This window comes from Magnolia sinica, chromosome 16, assembly GCF_029962835.1.
Source record: "Magnolia sinica isolate HGM2019 chromosome 16, MsV1, whole genome shotgun sequence".
In the NCBI taxonomy this organism is placed as follows: domain Eukaryota; kingdom Viridiplantae; phylum Streptophyta; class Magnoliopsida; order Magnoliales; family Magnoliaceae; genus Magnolia; species Magnolia sinica.
The window spans coordinates 18,778,085-18,793,819 of record NC_080588.1 but is presented as its reverse complement, the minus strand read 5'-3'; the positions used below and the strand labels follow the sequence as shown (position 1 = coordinate 18,793,819).

At 38.4% G+C, this 15,735-nt stretch overlaps 1 non-coding gene across 1 annotated transcript; it reads left to right on the top strand.

The window, feature by feature from the left end:
• The first annotated feature begins 452 nt into the window (after positions 1-452).
• On the top strand, positions 453-559 carry LOC131230060 (small nucleolar RNA R71). The gene has a single exon (XR_009163787.1). It is a non-coding gene; the product is annotated as a small nucleolar RNA R71 (small nucleolar RNA).
• Positions 560-15,735: the final 15,176 nt, after the last annotated feature.

The following is a 15,735-nucleotide window of genomic DNA, read 5'->3' as shown; positions in this document are numbered from 1 at the left end:
GTATTGGAGGTAGGTCCATTGCAAGGTCTTTAGTAATTGTTCACGGCATTGGATTGCTCATTCAACACCTCTTGAAAGGCAGGTATTATTAGACAATTTTCAGTTGTGTGAATGTTGTAAGGACAAAACCGTAAACAGTTTCCTTAGCCTTATCCTTCTTTAATTCCATGGCCTCGAGTTTCCTGGTAAGATTAGCCACCTTAGCATTGATATCATCATCCTCTTTTAGGAGATACATTCCACCTCTTTCCTTGGATTGAGCCGGCCTAGACATGGTGCTTGATTTTGGAGAGATGTCCCATGATTGTATGTTTTCAGTAAGCTTATCAAAATAGTCACACACCTCATCGACACTTTTATCCATAAACTTCCCATTATACATTGTCTTGACCAATTGGCGCATGGGAGATGTCAGTCCATCATAGAAAAAGTTCGTAATGCAACACGTTTCAAAACCGTGTTGTGGGCATGAACTGACAAGATCCTTGAACCGCTCCTAACATTGGAAGAATGTTTCATCTTCCTTTTGGGCGAAGTTCATGATTGACTTTCTAAGGGTGTTCGTCTTATGGTATGAGAAAATTTTCTTTATGAACTCCCTGGTCATGTCATTTCATCTACCAATAAATCAAGGACATAGTGAATGCAACCATGTCTTAGCTTTCTCTTTCAAAGAAAAAGAAAAGAGTTTCAGCTTGACCGTGTCATCAGACACGTTAGGAAAATATAGAGTGGCTATGATTTCATCAAACTCTTTCAAGTGTAGATATGGATTTTCATATTTAAGCCTATGAAATTTTGGAAGGAGTTGGATCACCCCTGACTTGATATCCATGTGTCCCGTATTTTCTAAAAAAACCATGCATGAAGGTGTACTCACCCTCACCGGTTGTAAATAGTCTCGTAAAGTACGAGACGGGGGTGCTTGATGCACCTCATTCTCATCTTGGACTTCCTCAACCCTGGGTTGAGGTTGTCTTCTCGGTTGATTAACCAGTTGATTAACCGGTCGATTGGCAGCCATCACTTCAATTGACTCTGAGGATCTCGAGTAGTGTCTAATCCTATGATGGATAGATAACCCCTCAACTAATCCTCCTTCACTCAAAAGACATCGAGTGTTGTCACGGACCCACTTGGGCATGAAACACTCTCAGCCCACAATTTCAGATTCTAACCTAAACCTAAAAGGGAAAGAAGGAAATAAGAATTCTAGAAACAGAAAGGAAGAGAATTAGAAAGAAGTTACCAAATTGGAAGTTCCTAATTTAAGATCCTGCAAAACAAAACAAAAGAAATCAGTTTCTAAAAACAGAAATTCCAAAATTAGAAAGTTTCTAAAAACAATAAACAAACCCTAATCTAGAAGAAGAAAGAAAGAAAAATTAGAAAGAGATTACCAAATTATAAGTTTCTATATTAGGATCCTACAAAAAAGTTAAGTTAGTTTCTAAAAAAATAAGGAAAGTTTCAAAAAATAAAAAATAAAGAAAGTTTCTAATAACGAAAAAGGAAAGTTCCTAAACCTGGAAATAGAAAGCTAAGTTAGTTTCTAAAATAATTCAGAAAAACCCTAATCCTAAAAATAGAAAATAGAAAAATCCTAATCTTAAACTAATTTCAAAACTAGCTAATCTCAGAAAAACGTAGCCGTTAATCCCCGGCAACGGCACCAAAAACTTGGTCACAACCCCAAGTGTAGGGTCGCAATGTAGTAATAATCTCAATAAGACCAACATCAAATCCATAGGGACTAATCATGTGTATTTATTCTGAGAGTAATTAGAATTAAAACTAGAAAAATATCTAACCTAAATCAAGAAAGTAGAGAGTAATTGTGAGATGATGAATTTAGAAACTTAAGAATTTAAAGGTGGGACACTAGGGTTTTTAGGGATCCACTTGCCGCTATTAGGATGTTTCCTTGTTCGATTCAAGGCACTCAATTGGAATTGGTGTCCTATCCTATCCAATTGGAAGATATTCAATATACTTAAATCTGAACTTCCATTGACCTAATTCTCAACAGATGAAAGTCGTGAGGATTGGAAGTGATTCCATCACCTAACCATGCCCAAGAGACTAAGGTAGACAACATGGTATACCGATCCAACAACCAACCTGAGAGATTCGTGAAGAATAGAAGAGATTCCATCACTCAGCCATGCCCAAGGGACGATGAAGAATAACAGGATTTCCTATTTTCACAAACTCCAAACAGAAAAAGAAGATACTTCAAGCTATCGCAGATCCATTGTAATTTCAGTCACAACAAAACATTAAACACTAAAAGTATTCTTTAAATATCAAACTAGAATTAAAAGAGTTCAACAATATTAAGAATAAAAAAAGAAAAACATCCCAACCATGCTACAAGTGTCACCCCTTAGCCTTAGCTAAGGGATCTATCCAACCATAGACATGATTGGATAAAAAACCCCAGAAGAAAGCATTAAAAACTAAGGAGAAGGGAAGAAGAACTCTTGGGAAGCCGCTCCACCTTTTTACTCTACTCCTCCAAACCTTAGATATCCCAAAAAGTGCATAGGAACCCTTATTTATAGGCAAAGTTCCTCAAAATCACAAAAATGGATTAAATTTACACACTTCGCGTAACCAGTTCGATGTCATCGAACAACCTTCTATGTCATCGAAGACTGGCTTCGATGTCATCAAACAGTCTTCGATGTCATCGAATAATATATCCAATATGTCCAGCACCAAACTTGATTTTCCTGTAATTTTTCGATGTCATCTAACTATGTTCGATGTCATCAATGACTGGCTTCATTATCATCAAACTGTCTTCGATGTCATCGAAGATTGCATCTAGTTTGTCCAACAACCATACTCAATTTTTCTGTAATTCTTTGATGTCATCGATCAACCTTCGATGTCATCGAAGACCAGCTTTTAATGACATCTAAGCTCAAATCCTGTGAATTTCTGCACTAATTTCTTTACTTCCTTTTCCACTTGATTTTCTTGAATCTTGGGGTCTTAAAATCTTCAATCTTGGTCTTCAAAGATCCATTTTTTGCTTAATGATTCTTGAGTATTAAATCCTTGCTTTTAACATTTTTTCCAATCCAAGCTCTAAGATTCACCTTGCAACACAAACATATATAAAATATACCAGTAGGCATTATCATGTTCATAAAACTAAGATATAAATGGGGGATAATATACAATATTTGACCCTCAACAATAGAGTTGCCCCACATGAGCGCATGCGGTACGCGTAGGATTGATGCATGACTGGATAGTATGACTCATGCATCTTACATTGTGTGATATGATCACTGTGTGCCCTAACGACATCAAGGTTGTAGCCTTTACAGGCATAGTGCGGATGATAGGATTGGGTAACATAAATACTTGTTTCTAGCACTAGGGATCTATGGATGTCCCTATGTGAAAGTCTCAAAACCCTTATGGTACCAAGAGAATACTTTAAAGTCAAGACTGAGTAGATATATGAGCGCCCAAGTGCCGAATATCAGTAGGTCGCGTCTCCTACTGTGTTGTGGTTGGTTGGAAGGGGGTGTGGTCTTATCCACCTGAGAGTAGGGGGCATAGCTAGGTTAAGTTTGACCAGCTCATAAATGGGTCTGCTATCGACGTGCCGGGTAGATATTGGCTGACTACTGGCTAGGCGAATAGTGAGGTCTCTTCCACTTACATGGTTGCGCGTCTAGTAGGCGGCGATTTGGTGTAGAGTGTACTAGACCCCGGTGATACTCCGGAGATGAGCCGTATTGATATATGATCCCAGATGAGGATTGGTATGGTTGCGTTGCATCTTGCATATAACATCTGGCCATGTAGGCCTTGCATCGCATAGCCTTGATATGGCTGATAGCATCATGGACTTTCTAGCATTTTTCCACATTACTTTGATATTGCATACCTGACACATATATTGTGCACACACTTACACCACCCTCTAAGCTTTTTATAAGCTTATGCACGACCGTTGCATGCAGGTGACACTAGGACGTAGCCAAGCAGGAGTAGGAGCTTGTGGCGATATTTTTTGAGACTTGTTGTCTATCTTGTATTTCCCTTCATGCGTTGTACTCCAAAGTTTTTGATATTAGTGGATATGTGGTGGTGTTCTTGTTGTTGTGGCTTGGTTATACTTCTTATAAAAGAAAATTTTATGTTGAAAATCCTCCTTATAGGATCTCAGGATCGAAATCCGGTATATGGGTGCTGGGAGCCAAGAATGGGATGCTACGAAACTGTTGGCACCAGATTCGACGATTAAAAATTTTGTGAGCCTGGTCCCCGAGTTTGGGGCATGACATGCTTGCTAGTAACCCAAACTCTTTTCTTAGGATCATTCTCTGCTAAAGGTGATTGAGGGTTTGAAGGTTTTAAACATTGAGATGGGGTAGCTTACTCTCTAGAAGAAGTGTGGCATTTCTTAGTGCAAGCCATCAAACGTACTGTGAAAATTCCAGCAAATTTTGGGTACTTAGAAGATTTCTGCTGAAGGCAGAAGTGTTGTGCGGAACGATTGATTGCGCGCAGGGGTGTGTTATGCGTAGGCTCCTTTGCACGCAGGAATCTGTTGCGTGTAAGCTCATTTATGCACAGGAATCTGTTGTGCGGAAAGATAATTATGTTTGATGAAAGAAAGAAAAGTAATTTGAGAAATGGTCTGACCTTGGCTTATATAGTCGGTCCATACCCGAATACCATTGTGTCAACCTGATAGCGCAACGGGCAAAGCAGGTGCGCAATGAATCTTTAAAAAAAAGTGATTTTTAAACGAAGTTGATTGATCCTCTATTCACTTTAGAGCAAGATCAATAGAGGATCAAGGGGCATCTATTGGGGTAGAAAATCCAAACAAAAAGCAGAAATAAAGGCATAAAAGGAAGAGAAACAATTTTCATTAGTGCAATGTACTTTCATTACGCGGGGCACAATAGGAGAGTTTTGTGCGTATTAGAAGAAAGCATGTTTACACAGGTATAGGGGTAACCCTAGTACTGGTGTACAAACAAGAAGACAATTAAAAAATATTTGTAATTATGTATGTTTCACTTCCCAAATTGAACCGGCCAATGCAAATGAAGCACTTACTGATGAAAGTTAGATAATTGCCATGTAAGAAGAATTAAATTAATTTGTCAAAAATGATGCGTAGTACTTGGTTCCTAGAACTTATGATAAACATATAATTGGAACCAAATAAATTTTTAAGAATAAAACTGATGAATTAGGTAATATTATCGGAAATAAGGCTCAATTGGTTGTACAAGGGTACACACAAATAAAAGGTATTGATTACGATGAAACTTTTACACCAATTGCGCGTCTTGAATCCATAAGATTATTTATTTCGAGTACATGTTATATGAAATTCAAAATATATCAAATGGATGTCAAAAGTGCATTTCTAAATAGTGACTTACATAAGGAGGCTTATGTTAAATAACCTAAGGGTTTGGAGGACCCCAAATCTCCAATTCATGTATACTGTCTTAAAAAGGCACTTTATGGTTTGAAACAAGCTCCCAGAGAATGGTACGAAAAATTGACTAAATTTTTACTTAGTCATAACTTCATTATGGGTAGCGTTGATAAAACTTTATTCGTTAAGAAATATAACGATCATATATTGATAGTAGAGATTTATGTTGACGATATAATTTATGGATCTACATGCACTAACTTATCTATTGAGTTTGCATATCTGATGAAATCCAAGTTTGAAATGAGCATGGTTGGTAAACTAAACTACTTTATTGGATTGCTAGTTAAGTAACACAAGATGGTATATTCATATCATAAACCAAATATGCTTTGAACCTTGTAAAAATGTTCGGGTTTGAGAATGGAAAGAATTTTGATACTCCAATGAGTACAACTCTAAAACTCTCAAAAGATGAATCATGTAAAAGTATTGACTCCCGTTTATATTGAAGTATGATTGATAGTCTCTGATACTTAACTATTAGTAGACCTAATATTTCTTTTAGTGTTGGAATATGTGCTCGATATCAATCAAATCCTAAAGAATCTTATCTAATTGTTATTAAGAGAATAATCAGATATGTCGCAAGTTCTGCTAATTTAGGACTTTAGTATCCACATAATACATCCATACAAATTGGTGAATATACTGCTGCAGACTGGGCTAGAAATATTGACGATAGAAAATCTACCAGCGGTGGATGTTTCTATGTTGGGAATTGTTTAGTTCATGGCTCAGTAAGAAACAAAATTCTTTATCACTCTCAACTACTGAAGTTGAATATATTGCAGCTGGTAATGCCTGCACTCAACTCATTTGGATGAAAAGAATGTTAGTTGATTATGACATCGCGCAAGATACAATGACATTATATTACGATAATTTGAGTGTAATTAACATTTCAAAAAATCCAATCCAACATTCTTGTACAAAACATATTGATATTAAATACCATTATATTCGAGAATTTGTTGAAGATAAGAGAGTTGTGCTAAAATATATTCAAACTCAGAAGCAACTTGCAGACATATTGACCAAACTGCTCGACATGAATAAATTTTCAAATTTAAAGAATGATATTGGTTTGTGTGTTTTTAATTAATTAATTATGTATTTATTTATTTCTTATTTATATTTAATTAAATACATAAAATAACAATAAAATAATGATAAAATTATATATATATATATATATAATCATTTTTTTGGTTTTTCGATGGGTCAAGGACATTCTCGACCAATCGAATCCTCCACGAGTCAAGCACACTGCTCGATCGGTCGAGGACCATGTGGATTCTTCCCTAAAAGTCAAAGATCACTTTTTTCCTTTCATTTTCACTTTCTTCTTCGACGAGTCGGTGCTCCTCTTGACGAACCCATCTCCAAATCTTGTTAGTAAGTGGTCATTTTTTAGTTTCCTTGTAGATTTGAGTAAATCTTTGCTAGTTAATCTCTTATTTTCGGTTTATTTTGGTTTCCAAACCCATTTGTTCTGAGATTTGTGAAAAAAATTTGATCTACCCATAATCTCTTTACCCTCTTTAGTTATTTCTTGAGTAATCATTAAATGAAGCATCATATGAAGAGAACCGCATCACACAAAGCTGTGGTAGCACGTCATCTAGGCCAACTCCATCTAATGTGAGAACCCTAAGGGGCCTCGAAGAAGATTCAGAGCATTCTAGGGATTTTCGCTTAAGGGACATAATTATTGAGCATAGTGTAAATCTAGCTCACATTGCTCGATTCGAACTTGTCCCTCTTCTTTCAAATATCGGATGAGATGGTATATTTGGTTGGGGCGGAACAACTTACCATTTCATAGCATAGGCAATGTTCGTGTCGATTCGTGATGTGTCTCTCAAAAACCTTACTATTACAATTAAATTTCTAGTAGACACATTCACAGTTAATCGCTATATTATCACAACATTAACTGAGATTACTATCGCAGAGGATGGAATTCCTCTTAAAAATTTAACTAATAAAATGACTCATACCGAACGGCTAGTGATTACGTATAAACTATGTCGGTTTAAGGTGGAATGACATTCCGGTAATGCGCTTCATTCCACCTAGATGCTCCCCAAATATTGAATCCTACATTGCATCTTTACATTAAATGTCCATTCAAGGTATGGGAATAAGTTGGAACTTACTCCCTTTAAGACCCGTGTCCTCCATTTAGTTGTGTCTAGTGTATAAATTTGTCTTCCTTCTCTTATTTGCTATCTCATTATCCAGTTTCGTCTTCATCTTGTATCCAGTTTCGTCTTTATCTTGGTCATGGTTCTATTCCATTTGCCTATCTCATTACGTGTATTGTGTTACACTGTAATGTCCAAATTCCCACATCTAAGGCACCAGAATCTGTTTTACCTTTTAACAATACAAATATGAATAAGATGAATCTGGAATATCTTCCTAGTCAACATGACAACGAAGAAGAGGAAGAAGCACCTCCACCACCAGAAGACAAGTCTATAGATGATATCTTTGTTGAAATCGAAGAGTTAGATGATCTAGAAGATCCAGACTATCTGTCAGGCCTGTGTCCTAGTACCATTCCATTCCTTAGGATCCCGCGATCCACCCTGTTAAATTTCGGTGACCCGTGACCTGTAGATAGCATTTGCAAGTGACCCTAAGTTACATCCTGTAAACTTGAGTCTACTCAACCCGAAACCTATACCATTGCGACTACGCCGTAGCCGTGGCTCCAACACTGTGTATCCTGCGCCAATGCGATGCTTAGATTGAGAGTTATGGCCCGCGCATCATCATGGCCGTGGACCGCACATTGCGGGGCCATAGTTATTCCAGATATTGAGCATTCCTAAGAATCATCATTTGGATGATGTCACCCTAGGCTACTAACCTAGGGGTGACATCACCCTACCAAGCATGCTTGTAATCATGCTAGGCATGCTATCCTCTTCCCCATGTGCAATGATTACCCTAGCTAGCCTCTCTCTCTCTCTCTTATCTCCCTCCCTCCCTCTTTCTTCCTCATTTCTCCCTTGCTAGAGAGCCCTAAACGTCCCAAGCAACCTCTATTTCTAGCACCATTGCAAGCTCTAGCCTCCCTAATCTAGCCCTTAAGAACCTATCACCACCACTAAAGCCATTCCTTTGAAGCATTAGAACCTAAGGGTGGAAGAAGAAGATGGATATTTGAGGTGGGTGCCATTCCTAGGAGTAGATCTTTTGTTTTCTTCCTTAGATCTTTGATTTTTCTTACATGGGAGCATGTAGGATCCACCAATCAATGGTGGAGATCCTACTTGACCCCTTAAGTGTGGCCAATGGCCTACCCTTGTTGCATGCATAAGCCATGATTGGACCATTCTTCATAGACCCCATCATGATGTTTTGTTTAAATCTATGGATTTGTTGGGTCATCTAGACCCTGATTTCATGGTGGGGATGGCATCCCCACCTTTAATTTTTAGATGTAGGATCTATGCATGTATGGAACCCATTGACGTATGGTTTGATTTGTTTGGAGGGGCTCATAGTGACAGAGCCCCCTCCCATGGCCGTGGATCTCTCTCTTTCTCTCTTCCCTTCCCCCTCTACTCCCCTCTCTCTTTCCCTGATGGTGTGGCCCACCTAGAGTGGCCAGGACACCTAGACCGTCCAGCAAGGTGGGACGGTCTTGTTGTTCATTTTCTGGATGTTGGACGACCCACCTTGCTACCTATTTTGACATTTAAGGTGAAATGCAACTAGTAGTTAGGTCTGGGGTATGTGTGGCCCACTAAGGTAGGACATATCATGATCTATGTGATGAATATCAATCTTCCAGCAAGCTTTATGGGTTGGAATGTACAGCAACATGTTGTTGTCCAGAAAATTTTAAGCCCATTTGTTGTCTATTTGAATGGAAGTTTAGCCATGTTTATCAGCTTATTTTTCCATTATCATGGGGTGGTCCACTGAGGTATGGACCCCACCTTGATGTATGATGAAGCCCACACCATCCACTCTTGTTGGAATGCCCATGGAGTAGGCCCAGTGGGCTTAAATGGTCCAGATTTCTGGACCGTCTAGCAACCCTGCTTGAAGGGAAAACAAAAATATCAGCTAGGTTCTTAGACTGGTGGGCCACTCATGTGGACCCCACCTTGTTGTACACTTAAGGGTGCATACCGTCCACCCATTTTCCCTTGATTAGGTAGGCTTGGGCCCACTCTAGAGGAAGAATCCAACAGGGGGAGTAACATTCTTTTTCAACAGCTTGCTGTCTAGAATTTGTTTATCCTTGATGCATGTATTTTGTCTTCCCCTTCCATTTTTATTATGACCCACCTATCTGAGACCCACTTTAGGTGCTTGTGAAGCATCTAGGCTATCCATTTTTGAGACACCACAGTTGGGCCAGCAGCCCACCTGCTGGACCTCCCAGATGGGCCAACGTCCAGCAGGTGGGCCGACCGTGCACCCTCCTTTGTGGACACCTTGATGATGTTTTATATCCATGTTGTCCTCCATTGTGTGGTCCACCTGGGCGTGGCCCACCCTTGGTGGGATGCCCCAGCTGGGGCCCACTTTGAGTGCATTTTGGGCTAGCCGTCTAGGCCCCTTGGGACGTCCAAGCTGGTTGGGTGTTGCTGGACTTGCAATCCAGTAGCAGGCCCACCTTGATTTATATGTTGTATCCTTAACTTCCATCTAGTGGGGCCCACTGTAATGTTTAAGGGCCACCATAAAGTATTTATTTTACTCAAACAACATATCTGCTGGACCCCAGTATGCCTAGAAAGTTGGGTGGGCTGGATGTCAAGTAAGGGCCCAAAGTTATTGCATATAGCTGAATATTTTGGAGTTGTGAGGCCCACTAGATTGGGGGTGTTATGTAGACACACCATCCATGTATTTTTCTAAAATTATGGGTCCCATTCATGCCTTGTGTGGCCCACTAACCATCTGATTGAGCAAAGACCAACTTGTCTAGATTTTGGATGTCCAGGCAGGCCCAGATGGGCTAGATGTCCAGCCTTAGTGCCTTTCCAAATACAAGTGTTGCCCACCCATTGTGTTGGGCCTTATGGGCTAGATGTAAGCCCACTATTGTGTATGTGATTGTATCTTTATGGGCCATCCAATCTACCAAATTTTGGGTTGAACTATAAGGTCCATAATGGTGAATGTTGAATGTGCCTTAGCTATTTATTTTGGGGCATGTGGGCTGCCCCATGAGGCCCAACATGATGCATCTGTTGTATAGCCATTGTATTTATGGGTTATGGGCTGTCCCAAGTAAGCCCATCTTGATGTATGTGGACCATGGGCCATTTCTTGAGGCCCACCATGATTTGTGTAATGGTATGTATGCTGCCCATTCTCTTTCCTAGAGTATATGGGCCATGGGCCCTGTTATAAGTTAGATTTCATGCAAGATGTACTCTAGGGGACAATGGTGGTTAAATGTCCACGTTGTGAACCTCCCTAAGGCCCTTGTTAGGCCCATTCTCATCTATTTAGGTCCCCCATAAGTGTTATCCATCTAGTCTTAGTGGGCTAACCTAAACTGTTGGGCCCCCATTATAGATTATGCTTCCACCATGCCTTGTAGAGCCCACCCTGTGCTTATTGGGCACGTAGGAAGCCCAGATTGCTACATGATGGAATGTGTGAGGAAACCCACTCCTTGTTCCTATGCCCATTCTTGATATGAGTAGGCTATCTAGGCCCATTCTTAATATGAGTAGGCCATCTAGGCCCATCCTTGATATGAGGAGAGTACATCATCACCGTAGATGGAAGGATCTGTGGTATCAGATTTGATATATCCACTGTTGAGGACCGATATTCATGTTATGGATTAGATCTACTGTCATTCTATGGACCCCGTCTTATATATGGGCTGATTATCGATTACGAGTATGTTAGTATACGCACTGAGTATGTGTTAGCATAGCATTATAATACATGCCCATGCGCATCATTTGTATGCTTATTATGAGGAGTGATTGATCATAGCATATGCCATTGGACAGATTGATTATGAGACTCCCTGAGAGATGGAGTTGCCCCACGTGAGCGCATGGTAAGCGCGAGATTGATGCATGACTGGATAGTATGACTCATACATCTTGTATTGTGTGATATGATCACTATATGCCCTAGCGATATTAGGGTTGTGGCCTTCACAGGTATAACATAGATGACAGGATTGGATAACAAAAATACTTGTTTCTAGCATTAGGGCTCCATAAATGTCCCTCGGAGAAAGTCCCTAAACCCTTATGGTACAAGGAGGATTCTCCAACATTGAGACTGAGTGGATGCATGAGCACACGAGTGTTGAATACCATTAGTCAGCATCTCCCATTGTGTCATGGTCGGTTGGAAGGGGGTGTGGCCTTACCCGCCTGAGGGTAGGGGGCAAGGCTAGGCTGAGTCTGACCAGCTCGTAAATGGGTCTGTTATCGACCTACTGGGTAAATATTGGCTGACTACTGGCTAGGTAGATAGTGAGGTCTCTTCCACTTGCATGGTTGCGCGTCTAGTTGGGCTAGCAATCTGGTATAAAGTGTACTAGACCCCAGTGATATTATAGAGATAAGTTGTATTGTTATGCGGATTCAGATGAGGATTAGTATGCTTGAGTTGCATCTTGCATATAACATTAGCCATGTAGGCCTTGCATCACATAGCCTTAGTATCGCTGATAGCATTCATGGACTTACTAACATGTTTCCGCATTACTCTAATATTGCATTCTTGATACTTACCTTGCACACACACTTACACCACCCTCTAAGCTTTCTATAAGCTTATGCATGATCGTGGTGTGCAGGTGACGCTAGGACGCCGTAACAACACTGAGTTAGGAGCATGCCGCTGAGTTTCTAGAGCCTTTAATATCGACATTGTATTTCCCATTATGCATTGTTCTCAAAGTTTTTTATTATAGTAGATATGTGGTGATTATTGGTTGTTGTTTGTGGGTTATGCTTATGGTTATACTTCTTATGAAACAAATTTATGTTAAAAATCCTCCTTGTAGGATCCCAAGATCGGAATCCAGTATATGGGTGTTGGGAGCCGAAAATGGGGTATTACGGAGGCTGTTGGCACCGAATTTGGCAATCGAGAATTTTATGAGCCCGGTTTTTGAGTTCAGAGCATCGCACTATCAACTTTCTCAGGTTGATGATTAGCTAAAATCATTGGAAGAGAAGGTGATGACATTACAGGTTTCTTAGGATAACGTGGCGCAATCTCAAAAATCATCTGTGAAGTACATGAAAAAGTACTTCCACCGTATTGTGAGGAGTTTGTATCAGATAGATCCCTCCATGCCTGCTCCTTCCTTAGGATCTGACTGAGTTCTTTTTACTTATTTTCATCTTTGGGGTTGTATAACAATTATTCTACTTGGTTTATTGGATAATTGTTCTTAACTCTGCTTGAATGATTGTTCCTTACCTTTGATATTTTAATATGTTATTTCATATGCCTTCCTACCTCTTCATTTGATTATTCGTATGCTTTTCTTGATGATTACCATCCTTCTTCCCTTGTCAACTTGTGACAAAAGGGGGGAGAGATATGGTATGAATATATGATGCAATATGATTGGAATATGTTGTATATACGCTATGATGAATTGGGAATAGGTATGCTTAGAATGGTTGTATGAACAGGGAGAGTACAACTTGAGGGGGAGTACAAATATTTACAATCTTCAACTACATCATGAGTACAAGAATACAGGGCTACATTCGGATTCATGTAACATGAAGAGTTTTGTCACGAAATTGACAAAGGGGGATATTGTAAGTACTATTATGTTTAAAGCACATTTTACACCTAGTTTGTCAAATTTTGTCTTGTCAACACAACTTAGCAAAGTGATCTTCAAGTCAAGCTCATGATCAAGTCCATGTTTAAGCTCAAGTTCAAGCACAAGCTCAAGTTCAAGCTCATGATCAAGCTCAAGCTCAAGCTCAAGTTCATGCTCAAGTTCAAGCTCAAGTTCAAAATCATGCTTTAGTTGAAGACCAAGCTAGATCTATTAAAATTTCTAGTAGAAGATCAAGCTCTATTGAGAACTTCAAGTTTCTAATCCTATAAAAATCAGTCCATACATGTATTATAAACCCTAGAAAGACCTTAGGTTTAAGTGCTTTCAAAACATACTTTAAATTGGGTTTTTATACTTATAAATGACTGAATTTCGACTAGTATAAGTTTTAGCTCTACCAGTTTAAGAATTTCTTGACTAGTCCAAGCAACAGCAGAAGTATAACAAAATTTCTATTGAACTTTCGACTAGTCGAGTGGACTCCTCGACCAGTTGAAGGACCACCTTCGACCAGTTGAAGGTTCCTCGACTCGAAGTCTAGCAATCAAAATTATTTTAGATTTATCTTGCTTAACCAGTCAAAGGTCACCTTCGACCAGTCAAAGATCTGTTAGATCTTATCCCGCTCAAATTTGAAATTTTGTTGGAACTAAATCTGGTGCTTCGACCAGTCAAAGACTGCCTTAGACCAGTCAAATGAACAAACTTTCTGCTTATAAATTGACGTTCTTTCTCAATATGAAAATACAATTCAAGCCTATCAAAGTCCTTATTCAAAAGAGAGAAACCTTACTTATTGTCAAGCTATCAAGCAGTATTTATAATCTTTTTGTAGCTTTTTCATTAATTCCTTCATCTCAAAACTCTGCCATTTTGATTCTAAAAAAACTGTTTACTCCCATTGAGATTAAAGTGAATTAATGCAAGTAGCCTTTGGTTTAAACTTAATTAAAATCAAATAAAACCCTAGACTTTTCTATTAGACTGAACATTGAACATTCGTCATTCAAGAAAAGTGTTCTATAGCTACAACATCTTCTATAGTGAAGATAAGTATCAATTTACTTTATATATTTGGTTTTTATGAGATAACCAAAAAATTTCATTATAGGTTTTGTCTGAGATAGCCGGAATCTTGGAGAGGGGTTTCTTTGTTTGTGATAGCCCGTTAAAATCACAATTGTATCAGGTTTTAAGTTGACCCTGTGAAAACCTTATTTGTAGTGAAAGTTGAGATTATGTGGTTAGTAATCTTAGGAGTGAAGTAGGTGTGGCTGTTTGAGAACAGTTGTTAACACACCGAACCATTATAATTCTTGGTGTTGTGGTGAATCTTTTTATTATTTTTTTGGTTAATGGTTGTAATTTCTTTTATGTAAAAGTGGTGAATGTTTTTAATAGATAATTTTATTTACTTTTGCTTAGTTTGAGATTTTGATTCTTATCAAATTCAAGAAATAAGGTTGTCCTGCCTAATCTTGTTTGGGTGAAGGTTGTCCTACAAATAGTTTGAATCAACGTTCCAATACTAGTGCGATTGAGATATCTGATTTATTTACTATTCCAGTATTTTATTCGATTATTTGGCATAGTCCTATTCCCCCACCAAACTTTAGCTCGCCTTTTCACTATTTATCCTCATGGGCTGTTAAGATTGAGAATCCAATGAATGACAACAATTTCAAAGTGAAGGGACATAGTCTTAAGCCATTCATTGAGAAATTTGATTCAGAGGATACATCCATCCCTTTGATTGATCCTGTGTACCAGGACTGACCTCCTAGTATGATGAAGTGTAGTTAGGTTTATTGTTTTCCAAGGATTTAGAATTAGGATAATTATTTAGTTTGCTTAGTTTTTGTGCTAACTCCTTATACATAATGAGAACTTTGAAAATGCTTCAATTTTCTTTCTTTAGGTATGATCTCCTTAACACTACTCTTTTATTTTCGTTGTCTCTTATGCATTGATTATTAAATCTTTTTACATTGAAGACAATATAAAATTTAGTTTAGGGGGTGAGATTAGGTAGATGAATATGTGTTTTCCTAATTTTTGAGCAAAAATCTTTGAAAATTTTTAATTTTCAATTTTAAAACTCATTTAGAAAGTGAAAATCTGGGTAATTGAGAATATTTTGAGTACTATGATAAGATATAGAGATGAAATTTTGAATTGTTGGAGTTTGATCAACTGAGTAAACTATTGGCTAAGTTCTCCCAATGATTTAATTAAAAGAAAGTTTAAACATCAATTGAATCTAATTCACAATTCACACTTAACTTGTTTTATGTGAATAATACTAGAATTTCTGAGTTTAGCATGTATATCATTGAAAAGTGTTAGGAACCAAGTCTGGAGATCCTTATCCATCTTAAAATAATGAAAATGAAGAAAAGAACTAGCTAAAAGACAATTAGATTGATAAAAA